Raw genomic sequence first — 12,210 nt, 5'->3', positions numbered from 1 at the left:
CGTGGCCAGTGCCACCCTGGGCTTGTGGTTCTGGGTGCTGTAAGAAAGCAGGCTGAGCAGGCCAGTGAGCAGCACTCCTCCATGGCCTCTGCATCAGCTCCTGCCCCAGATTCCTACCCGGCATGACGGCATGACGGAGTGTGATGTGCAACTCTAAGCAAAATAACCTTTCTCCTGGCTCAACTTGCTTTTGGTCATGGTGTTTTATTACAGCCATAGAAACCCAGACTAAAGCAGGAGGTAAACAGATAACCATGGTACTCAATTGTTTGGATAACCATTCCCTTCTTGAAGGGCATGTGAGAGGCATAAACCTGTGTCAGTCACAGACTTAATGCTCACTCAGAAGAAGGAGCTGAGACACAGAAGAAATCCCAGAGCAGCAGGAAAAGGAGCCATCTTGTGTCTCTGTCAGAGAGGCACTGTAGAGAGAAGAAGAGGCAAGGCAGGAGGAAGCCTGTGACTTGATATCCACTATTTGGCTGCTGAGTCCTGGGTGGAGTGAGGTGGTAAGTTAAGAAAATCAAAACCTTGAAACTCTGGCTGGAGAGTACACCCAGGGTGGCCCCGATTTGACACAGGCTGGCCACGGTTGAACGGCAGTGGCACAATGGCCTGACAAGGCTGAAATAAGTCCTGAGCCTCAGAGTCCACATTGGCTGCTCTGTGGAGAAGAAGGTGAAGTGGGTGGCTTCCCAGCAAGCTTGTCAGGTGTGTTGGGGGAGGGGAAACTTCTTCAGCATAGGTTAGCTCCTTGACTGAAGGCCAAATTGGTTTCATAGTGCAAACTCAGGGGATTCTGTGGAGAGAGAGAGAGAGAGAGAGAGAGAGAGAGAGAGAGAGAGAGAGAGAGAGAGAGAGAGACAGTCAGTCCGGGGTGGGTGGTGGGTGGGAAGGGACAGAGGTGGGGCGGGGACTCAGAGGGATTACCATGAATGTAGACACCTGTAGACTTTGCCAGGTGGGATGTTCTGCATGCAGCAGAGATCAGTAGGAATCCATAGAATGGAAGTATCTCCTTGTATTACAATGTACATAAAACCCAAATTATCAGTCATCATCTTGGCAGAAGTTAAGGGTTACTGGTCTTTGCTCTCCTGAGCTCTCAACAGCTGTGATTACCTGCATGAGACTCACATAAGATTGGGTTCACCGTGGAGAAGGGGGAGGAGGTCATGAGGCCCCACCCCTTCTTGAGTCTGTATAGGCAGTTAGCATTACTCAGGAAGAGAGACTTCTTTGGTGGTTTAGCCATCCACAAGTTGCCCATGTTCCTGCAAGTAATCCTAACTGAACTCATTGGTTCACCAACCTGGATTTGCGAGGAAGTTTCTTTGGTCTGCCACTGGGGCCCTTTCTGGAGTGAATAGATGTTTCCTTGTCTCCCCAGGAAGAGTTCACACAGCAATTTGACACTCCCAGACAGAAATAGGACTGTGGTTCTCCATGTTTACCTGCAATCTGGGGTTGTGGGAGTGGAAGATACTAAGTTATTGTTCAAAAACAAGACTAAGCTCTTTTGCCCCAACCTTGACATTTACAGTCAGCTCCCTAAAAGACCTCTTCCAAAACCACTCATGAAGCAAATACAGTTTCTTAGTTCTACTGGGACACGAGAGAATGCCACCTCCATCATCCCAATGGTGTGTGAGAATGAGGAGGTGATGGGACAGACTTGGGGATTTGTAGGCAAGTCTGGAAAGGTGGGATCACTTTGTAACTTCACAGAGATTATAGTCTACTAGCTTTTAGTTTCTGACCATCCAAGGTGAGACACTTGAAGCAAATCTTGGGAAGTGAGCCTCTGGTGGGTAGATGATATCTTGCTGTACATGACCCAGCATTCAGGAACCAGCAGGTAAATTAGTTTTGCTTGGGCTCAGCCTTGCTGAACACAGAGACAGGTAAGTAAAATTGGTCCCAATAGTATTGTTAGACCCTGACTCAACTGAGATGGTGACGGCCGACTGGCAACCAGCCTGACTACTCAAAGGGTGGGGAATTGTGAGAACAAACTATGTAAGTTAGAAAATAAAGCTGTAACTTCCCTTTTGTCTTCACTAGCACATCTTTGTATATTTTGCAAAGGCTAATTAAAAATGGTATTAATAAAACTTAAAACTGATTCAATGTATCAATTGTATTTTAAATGACTATTAAATATAAACTCAATTTTAAGATTACATTGCAATTGTATAATTTTAGCTAACTTTTAAAGATTGTGTATGTACCACATTTGTGGGTACCATGTGTGTGGGTACCACACCTCTAATTATATAATTTTAATTTAGTACAGTTTTATTTTACTACCATATGTCAGTTGTATGAACTGATGAGTTTCTTTATAATATTTTCTTATATATTAAATAAGCATCTTGATAATGTTTGTTATTGTTATTATTACCCTTTTCAGCTCCTTCCCATGCCTTGGTCCTCTTTTTCTGAAATAGTCCTGCATCTCCTCTCATGGTTTTGTCTGGTTGCTTGTTTTGAGAAAAAATATCTACATTATATGATCAAATACATAGCCACACACTTGTACTCCCAGCACACAGAAAGAAGGGGCAGGAGAGTCACTGCAACTGAACTACACAGTGAGAGGTCCAGCCAGCCTGGCTATGCAGAAGGCACCCTGCCTTAGACAAAAACAAAAATTTAGAGTCCAGATTCTGCAAAGGAAAACACATGATATTTGTCTTTCAGACATTTCCTAGTTTGCTTAGCATAATGATGTCTGGTTTTATATATTTTCCAGAAAATAACGTAATTTTTTTCTTTTTATGGCTGAATAATACCCATTGTTTATATACAACACTTTCATTATTCATTCATCTACTGATGGACACCTAGACTGAATCCATAACCTGACTATTATAAATAATATCACAATAAACATGGGACCATATCTTTTAACAGAAGACCTTTATTTTAGGATAGCTTTAAATTTAGAGAAAATGTTCAAAAGTAGCATTGAGAGTCCTCACATACTATCCAATTTTGTTTCTCCAACTAGTACCATCTAATAATGCATTTATCATAATTAACAAACCAATATTAATACATCATTATTCAAACATTCATACTGGCAACATAATATACATTTCTTAGTGTTTCCATAATGTTCTTTTCCTGTCTGAGGATCTCTTCAAATGTCATATATGATTAGTGATCATGGCTCCTTAGGTACCTCTGTACCTCTGTTTCTCAGCCTGTGTGTGTGTGTGTGTGTGTGTGTGTGTGTGTGTGTGTATACTCATGTATTTACAGAGTCTGTAAGAGGATATTTGGTGTCCTGCTCTCTCACTCTCCACCTTATTCTCTAGAGACAGGGTCTTTTACTCAATTTGGAGCTATGCTAGTGACCAGCAAAGCCCAGCAGTCCTCCTGGCTGTCTCCTTCCTGCTCTGCCCTCTGTGCTGAGGTTACAGACATGTACATCTGTGCATGGCCACAGCTTTTCACTGGACAGGAATCCAAACTCAGGTCTTCATGCTCAGCAAATGCTTTTACCTGCTGTCCTGGTTAGAGTTACTATTGCTGTGATGAAACACCATGACCAAAGCAACTTGGGGAAGAAAGGGGCTATTTGGCTTATGCTTCACCACCACTGTTCATCACAGAAGGAAGTCAGGACAGAAACTTAAACCGGTCAAGAGCCTGGAGGCAGGAGCTGATGCAGAGATTATGGAGTGGTGCTGCTTCCTGGCTTGCTCAGGACCACCATCCCAGGGATGGTCCCACCTTCAATGGTCTGGGCACTCCCCGATCAATCACTAAGAAATGTCCCACAGGCTTGGCTACAGCCTAACTTTATGGAGGCATTTTCTCAATTGAGGCTCCCTCTTCTTTAATGACTCTAGCTTGTGTCAACTTAACATAAAACTAGGCAGTACACCCACTGAGCCATCTCACCTCACTAACCCTTCTTTATTTCAGATGACCTTGACAGTTTTAAGGAGGGTCTGTCCAGAATTTTATCAAATGTCCCTTCTTGGATCTGTCTGCCATTTTGCTTATGTTTACACTGGCGTTCTAGGCTTTTGAGAAGAAGACTATCAAACAAATGTTCCTCTGTATCATGCCAAGAGAAGGTTCTGTCATCACGACAGGCTTCCACCACTCCAAAGTTACTTCTTTCCTTTTTGATATTGTCTTCTTTGGAAGGAAGCCAACACATACAGCCCACACCTAAGGGAATTATGTAATGCCTTCTGGAGGGGGAATGTCTACATATCCCATGGTATGGGATCTTTCTGCATGGAATATTAGTCTCTGCTACATCTATCTATCTATGCATCTATCTATCTATCTATCTATCTATCTATCTATCATCTGTCTTCTACGTGTCTATCAATTATCTATGTATCTACTTCCATCATCATTATTATCATCTAGCTAGCTATGATTGATCTATTATATATGTATATATATATATATATATATATATATATATCACCATTTAGCTAGCTATCATTTACTTATCTGTTATCTGCCAGTCATCTATCTCTTTATAATATATCTGAATCCACAGGCATTTATTGTATGTTGTAATCACCGCAGTTTTGGCTCATGGAAGCTCTTTCAGTTTGTCCCTGAGTCCTGTGAACTTTCTTGCATCAGATGCTTTTGTTCCCCATAGAGAGTTTTCTTCTTCCTGCCACTGAACGTTACTCCAGACTCACCTTGTTTCCACTCTTGGTCTGATAATCCGCATCCTCCCAGGAGCCCCAGCTCCCTGTTTTTTGAGAATGGTACTAGAAACCAAGACTGAGTTCTGCTTGTGCTTACTGTGTGTTTTTGCTTCTAATGCAGTGGCTCTCAACCTATGGGTCACCATCTCTTCAGGGGTAAAACAACCCTTTCACGGGGGTCACCTAAGACCATTGGAGACACAGATATTTACATTATGATTCATAGCAGTAGCAAGATTACAGTTAAGAAGTAGCAACAAAAATAATTTTATGATTGGGTCACCACAACAGGAGGAACTGTATTCAAGGGTCATAACATCAGGAATGTTGAGAACCACTGGTGGTATTTCATTTTTACATATAGACGCTACGTGTGTCACCATGTTAACCTGTGAAAGGACTTATGTCATTCCCATAGCAGTGTCCCTTGGGCAATCATAGCAGTCAGCTACAGGGAGGTTGATCTGAAAACACTCAGTGATGATAGTCTAGAAGACAATGCCATGTAAACAGGAGTCTTCTGTGCCATGCCAGAGTTCCAAGGAATTTAAAAAATGATTTCATTATATATAGTTGAAACAGAAATATTTTACTGCTTCTGGGTAAATCCTGGGTTTGGAACAAGGTAAATTAGGAGCTAGGGGGATGAGCACCCATCTCCATGTGACGGATGAGTCCTCTGGGCCATGATGAATGGGCCTCTAAACCAAACATGTCAATACCTGAGGAGCGTGGGAAGGAGAACGCTTGTCACCTTCAGCGAGGTTAAATGCTTTTCTCTCAGACTTCATGTGAAAACAGGCTCCCTAGTTACAGTTTGATCCCAAGACAAAGAAATAAAGGTCAGTGATTGAAAGCAATTCTTTACCATCAAATTAAGATGTGACAAATTTGTCTGTTCTTCACCGACAATATTTTGCTTTTTCTACAAAACCAAGATTAAAGTGAAAGAGAAAACAAAGAAAAGAAAAACTGCACTGTTTAAGATCTTTCATTTCAGTGTCTGTTTCTTTTTGCTGATTTAGATGCTTTTCATAAATGGTTTAATAGAATCATTCAGTAAAGCTTCTTTCCCCTCTTCCTTCTTTCCCTCCCTTCCTTCTTCCCTTCTTCCCTCCCCTTCTCCCATCCTTTCACTTTTTTTTAGATAGAGTCTTGTTATATATCTCTGGTTGACCTCAATCTTGTCATTCTTCTATTTCTGCCTCTTCAGTGTTAGGAATACAGTTGATACCTCCATACTCAATGTAAAAAAATATTAAAAATCAAAATAATAGAATATTTTTAGCAAAGAGAGCTAAGTCTGACTCCAGTGGCGAGTTGGATATTGTTTAAAGAAAGTAAGGCATGGGCTGGTAAAACAGCTCCTTGGGTGAAGGTACTTGCTGCTAAACCTGAGGACCTATGTCCAATACCCAGGACTCTCCTAGTGAAAGGTGAGAGCTGAGTCCTGAAAGCCTTCTTCTGACCCCCACAAGCATGTCATGATGTTCATATATGCAAACGTGTACATGTGCACATGCATATTTCCACCCTCACGTTAAATAAATACATGTAATTAAAAAAAAAACTTAAAGGAAGTATGGTTTAGTCAGAAGTATGGGAATGAATGGCTGTGTGTGTGTGTGTGTGTGTGTGTGTGTGTGTGTGTGTAGTCCTCCATTATTTATAATTCAATTACTCAACAGAAAGTCACCCCAGACAGTTGTCAGGTCTTTGAATGTTTTAAAAGGTTAATGTGCAAAGATTGTTCAGAAAATTTCTTATATTCATGGTCATATGGCCTATCTATGAACTGCATTGGCCACAAAAAAGGATACATTGAGGTGACATGTAAACCTGAAATAATCTTAGTGCTCTATGTTGGATAGTTTCTGTTCAGCCAATCACATCATTGCTGTCTGGAGATGAGATAGGCCCCACCAGGACATCTGTAAGAGCCATACCTATGAGTAAAATATCTCTAACTTCCACGAAACCTGGCAAGATAGTTTCATATGGTTTTTACCAAACTCAAGAGTGCTTACAATAAAAATGCTCATCTAAGTTTGATTTAACTTCTTGAGAAACAAGACTCTAACATAATAGTGATGCAGTTGAAGAACTGGGAGACTATATCATAGGTTCCTGGTAGCATGTTAGCAAGTAAACTTTGTGTCTCCTGCAGAAAACAATACTCAGTATGTAATTTGTGCCAGAATGAATGAATGCATGGGGCGACAAGATCCAAAGAAATTGAATGACTTCTCCAAGGTTATAGAAAACAAAGGCCAGCATTTGTCAAGTAATACTGTTAGACAATGCTGAAGCTAGTCATTGTTTCTTGTCCCTGAGCTACAGGATATGGAAACCATTAATACAATTTAGCCATGTACTCAGTAATGCTGGTTCCCAGAAGGCAACTAAACAAGTTACTTATTAAGACTCACAGCTTTTTCTACAAGACCAATTATAAGGCTCTGCCTTGTCATGTCTATGAATCCAACCCTGTGATATGATATAATCCTGCAATCTAGACCTAGGCAAGAAGTACATTAAAGATAACTCAGCTCAGCTCCTAGGGCACCGCTGATACTGTTTGCATCTTCAAACACAGTTAAGAGGCAGTGAGGCAGTACTCTGTGTCTTCCCTCACTGTTCTGGGCTTTTGTAAGTCTTATTTGATAAGTCAGTTTCTGCAGTGATCTCCAGTGGAGTCGGCACTCAGGATAACACAGTTTACAGTTCTTTCCTTCTTTTTCAAACTTGACATCCCTTTGAAAGTGTAAAGATTAACTAAGCACAAGGAAGGTGTGTCTACCATTGCTTTCCTTTAAGAGCTTGGAGCACAAATATGCAACTGTCTTTGTTATATCACTTAAGGAATAATATAACAATTCAGCTGGGAGTAATTTTTAAAAATCTTCCAGTTCTAAGACTTGGATGTCAGTAAATCTATGAGAGTGCTTAGTGGCTTCTATTCTGAATAAAATCACTTGCAACTGTGTTGAATACAGAAGAAACATAGTCTGAACTCTGAAACACCAAGTGACTCATAACACATGGCAAATTGTGATAAGCTTCTCTGGCCCATTACATGCCCAGTTTAATTTCTCAAATATACACAGAAATGCACAGTCCTGGGCTTGCAGTAAAGTGTCTGTCTTGAGAGTCATTTAGTCCAAATGACTCTAAAAAATGGCTGTCAGTTCCAGACGTTTCCAACTGGATAGGACAACAGCCACCACATGTCCTACAATACACCCCACACAATGTAAACATACCATTCACGTCCACAACTCAGATATTTATGGCATTTTCCACCATTGCCATGGCAACTCATGCAGCCACCGGCTCATTAAATCATGCTGTCAGCAACCAAGACGGTAACACAGCAAAAAATTCCAGTTGCTGACATGAAACATTACATTGATCATTTCAAGACTTTTTTTTCCAGCTGTCTCTTGCTTTATGCTCTTCATTGCTTTTGACTTGGTCTCTTAGGACACAAGAAGCATACAAATGAACTAGTTAAAATTCAATAGAAACCCCAGTCTACTCTTAATTACTTTTGTTTTCTTAGAACTTTTTTTAGGTGACCATCTTGAGGTCACATACTAAAAATGAAGAGATGGATTATATTATTGATACAAATGATAAGTGTCTATCACTCTCTAAGTTCAATCTACTGTTCTTTACTTTCTACCTTCTGCATGAAGTTATTCTAGCAAATTTCACATGAGTTTGTTTTGATTTCTTCTTTACTGAGTTTGGAAGCATTCTGTTATTTTTTTTCCTCTCCCAGAGTCATGGAGAAAATCTAGTCAACTGACAGGAAATGTTGGGTGTATAAACAGTAACAATGGTGAAGAGATATTTCTGGATTTATATAATTATATCAATTTTATATAAGGTGATTTTCTTGAACATACAACTAAATATGATTACATATTGTGCCACCACAGTACTTTTCACATAAGCCCTCAAGTCAGAAAGGCTTTATGCCACAGTAAATGCTAAGAACAGTAGAAAATAAAGAAACTTATGTTTCAATATAAATTGTGATGAATTCTGAGACTAAAGGCTATTGTTCACAAATAAAACAAGGAAGACATAGAGTTTGCTCTTGTTTACTTAATGTTCTTTTTTCTCTTGCATATATTTTTCTTCTTCTGTCTCTTCATTAGACTCACTGTCTCATAACTATCATTCTAGAATAGACAGGGTATAGCTATGAAATGTAGCAAGTTGGCGAGAGCCTCCAGTCTATTGCCATTAAGCAAATACTTAAGGAAAAAGGAGAAGCTGGGAGCAAAAATGAAGAACTTGGCTGCCCTAATGCTCAGGGTTCAGTAGAAGACACAGAGCCTTTAATAATGGCTGTTGATGCCATCCAGCCTTAGAAACAGAACTGAGGATGGTAAGCTGTGTCTCCAAGGATAGGTTAGCAGCTGCTGACAATTACAGATAGAAATAAAGAACATTAGAAGGATCCTTGACCAAATGTTCAGAGTGAGGTGGCAGAATCCCAGAATGAAAATAGAGGTAATATGTCTCAAAGTAGGATAAATAGGATATAAGAAGGGACCATTCATAGAGGGCTGTGGGTGTGTGGGTGTAGAGACAACAAGTTATAGGGGTCAGATGGGGATGTGACCAGATCTGTGGTTTTCTGTGATTTTTAAGGTGAATCTTTTTGGAAGGAGAATAAAGCCATGAAACCACTGGATTTGAAGCCTGAGGTGCTAGCATAGGAAAAACTCTTCTGGATGACATAAAGTGAAAGTGATACCTACAGATTGAAGAAATACAGGTGCCATATAGAGGAATACATACAGCAATGAAAAAGATGGAGTTGTCAGGCTCAAAAGGAAATGGGTTAAAAGTTGGGATCCTTGAGAACTATGGAGGTTTTCTCACCTCAGGTTAGCATAAGTCTGGGGACTGGGGTCCCAGGCAATCAACAGCCACCAAAACCACACTGAGTCAGTGGGTTCAAGGTACTTTGTCTCAGGAACTTGGAGGCAAGGGGAGGGTGAGTTCCAAAAAGGAGTTTTGTTATCAGTGAGAGCTTAAGAAAAAGGAACCAAACAGATCCTTCTATATCAGGGATGTCTCCCCAGAAAGGGCTGTCACCAAGAATCCCTGCCTTGGGGCCAGTAAAAGTGTGACTGGATTGAAGCATAGATGTGCTGGCTAGTTTCATGTCAATTTCACACAAGCTGGAGTCATCTGAGAGGAGGGAACCTCACTTGTGAAAAATGCCTCCGTAAGATCAGGCTGTAGACAAGCTTGTAGGACATTTTCTTAATTAGTGTTTCATAAGGGAATGCTCTGCTCATAATGGGTGGTGCCATCCCTAGGCTGCTGGTCCTGGATGCCATAAAAAAGCAGACTGAGCAAACCCTGAGGAGCAAGCCAGTAAGCAGCACTCCTCAATGGCCTTACATCAGGTTCCTGCCTTGCTTGAGTTCCTGCCCTGATTTCTCTCAGTGATGGATTGTTATCTGGAAATATAAGTGAAATAAATCTTTTCTCCCCAAGTTGCTTTTGGTCATGGAGCCTCATCACAGCAAGAGAAACTCTAACTAAGACAGGTGTGAACTGGTCAGCCCAGTTATTCCACCCATGAGGTGTTCATGTGCCTTTCTACCCTGGAGTTTTGAACATATTATCCTGGGCAATGAAGTGTTGGATTACACATAGCTTTCAGGCAGCTGTGCTCATTAAGTTTTCATCTAAAGGTAAAAGAAAGATAGTCAAGAAATCGGAGCCCAAACTAGTGGCCCTAAATATTTTCAGTATTTCTGGTCTCTGTCCAAGATAGAGTTGCCCAAGAACCAAGGACATTTCTGACTTCTGGCCAAGACAGAACTGGTTGTCAAGGATAAGACCCACCCTAAACTGCCAGTCCAGCTTCCTTCTCCTGTTCTCATCAAAAAATGTATGGCAAAGTCTCATAAAGATAAGACTGAGCAAAGGAAACCAGGCACAAAAGAGTGAATAATGTTGGTTCCACTTAGAATTCAAAGTTGAATCTCTACTTGAAAGGCAGTGGGTGATAGCTGGGGAAGGTGCAGCCTCTGGAAGGCAACACTCTGGGGTACTTATTGACCTGCTCGTACTCTATTTCCCTCCCTCTCTCCCTCCTCCTCTCTCTCCTTCCCTCCTTATCTGCCTCCCTCCCTGTTTGCCTTGCCTTTCTTTCTTTCTTTCTTTCTTTCTTTCTTTCTTTCTTTCTTTCTTTCTTTCTTTCTTTCTTTCTTTCTTTCTTTCTTTCTTTCTTTCTTTCTTTCTTTCTTCTTCCCTTCCCTTTTCCTTCCTTCCTTCCTTCCTTCCTTCCTTCCTTCCTTCCTTCCTTCCTTCCTTCCTTTCTTCCTTCCTTCCTTCTTTCCTTTCTTCTTTTGAGACAAGGTCTTGCCTTGTAGTCCAAGCTGCTATCAAGCTCTATAGCCAGGTTGACTTTGGGCAGGATCCTTCACCTCTGCCACCTGCGGGCTGGGGTTATAGGGGTGAGCCACTATGATTGGCCAGAGGTAGGGTTGTGAGGAAGGGTCTTGACTCATGCTGTTCTTCCTCCATCCTCCTCTTCTTCCTCTTTCATTTATTTTTCTTTGTTTTCCTCCTCCTCTCTCCACTACAACCCCACACCTTATCCCTTACCCTGTTTCTAGGTCTGGTTGCTGGTTTCATGACGTACCTGGTTTGTGAAAATTCACTCGCTACATCTCCACTGTCCTCACATGTGTAAGATGAACTTCCATAAAGGTTTTCACCAAATGGCATCCCTTGCTTTGCTCTCCTTGGCTTCAGCAAGGCACTATTAAGTAAGAGGAGACCCTTTAATGTTCAGCCCTTGTAACAAATTACAAACTGGGGTATCAAGACCATGTATCCTGGATTCCAAAGAAAATAAGAACTCGAGTGGAGCAATTTCAGGCATTGTCTCTCAGAGAATCCTGATCCTTCTCTAGGTGCCCTCACCTAAACCTAGCCTTGGGAGGCCAGATCACCCACAGAAAGGACACATCACCAAAACCAAGCCAGAGCTCCATCTGTTTTAGAGATGCAGGATAATAAAACGTGATGGCGGCAAGGAAAGGGCTCCATCTTAGCAGCTTCCCCACAAGCCTTTCTGGCTTGTGTCATGCCTCAGAAAGCCGCCATTCCTCCCTCCAGCCCAGGGCTCAGCCTGCTGAGGGATTTTCCAGCCTGCCCAGCCAGAGGTCTCCCACCTACTTGGGCTTCTCATCACTCAGGAACTCAGAGCAGTAAGTGCTCTCCACATAGTACTTGCCATCATCATGCACAGAATCTACACGAGGAAGTCCCTGTTTTTCACAATTTGGATTCTGCATTGATTCCCATGATTCAGTTGGTATAACTCTCTTCCAACTGATCCTTATCTGGAGTGAAAAGGTGTGTTTTAACTTTGGGGAACAGAGAGAGATCCTAGCATGGGAACACCCCATGTAATCCCAGCACTAGTGAGGTTGAGGCAGAGAAGACAGTGGCTTTGAGGTCAACCTGGGGCAAAGCA

At 41.6% G+C, this 12,210-nt stretch overlaps 1 long non-coding RNA gene across 1 annotated transcript in view; it reads right to left on the bottom strand.

The window, feature by feature from the left end:
* Window positions 1–214: 214 nt before the first annotated feature.
* Window positions 215–12,210, bottom strand: part of LOC143272771 (uncharacterized) — a 64,395-nt gene continuing 52,399 nt past the window's right edge. Inside the window, exons 3-5 of the long non-coding RNA XR_013050359.1 lie at window positions 1,313–1,461; window positions 931–1,122; window positions 215–799 (exon numbers count right to left, since the gene is read on the bottom strand). This is a non-coding gene — a long non-coding RNA (uncharacterized LOC143272771). The remainder of the gene's footprint in view (window positions 800–930; window positions 1,123–1,312; window positions 1,462–12,210) is intronic.

Source organism: Peromyscus maniculatus, chromosome 4 (genome assembly GCF_049852395.1).
Source record: "Peromyscus maniculatus bairdii isolate BWxNUB_F1_BW_parent chromosome 4, HU_Pman_BW_mat_3.1, whole genome shotgun sequence".
NCBI lineage: Eukaryota > Metazoa > Chordata > Mammalia > Rodentia > Cricetidae > Peromyscus > Peromyscus maniculatus.
This window is presented reverse-complemented; position numbering and strand designations above follow the sequence as displayed.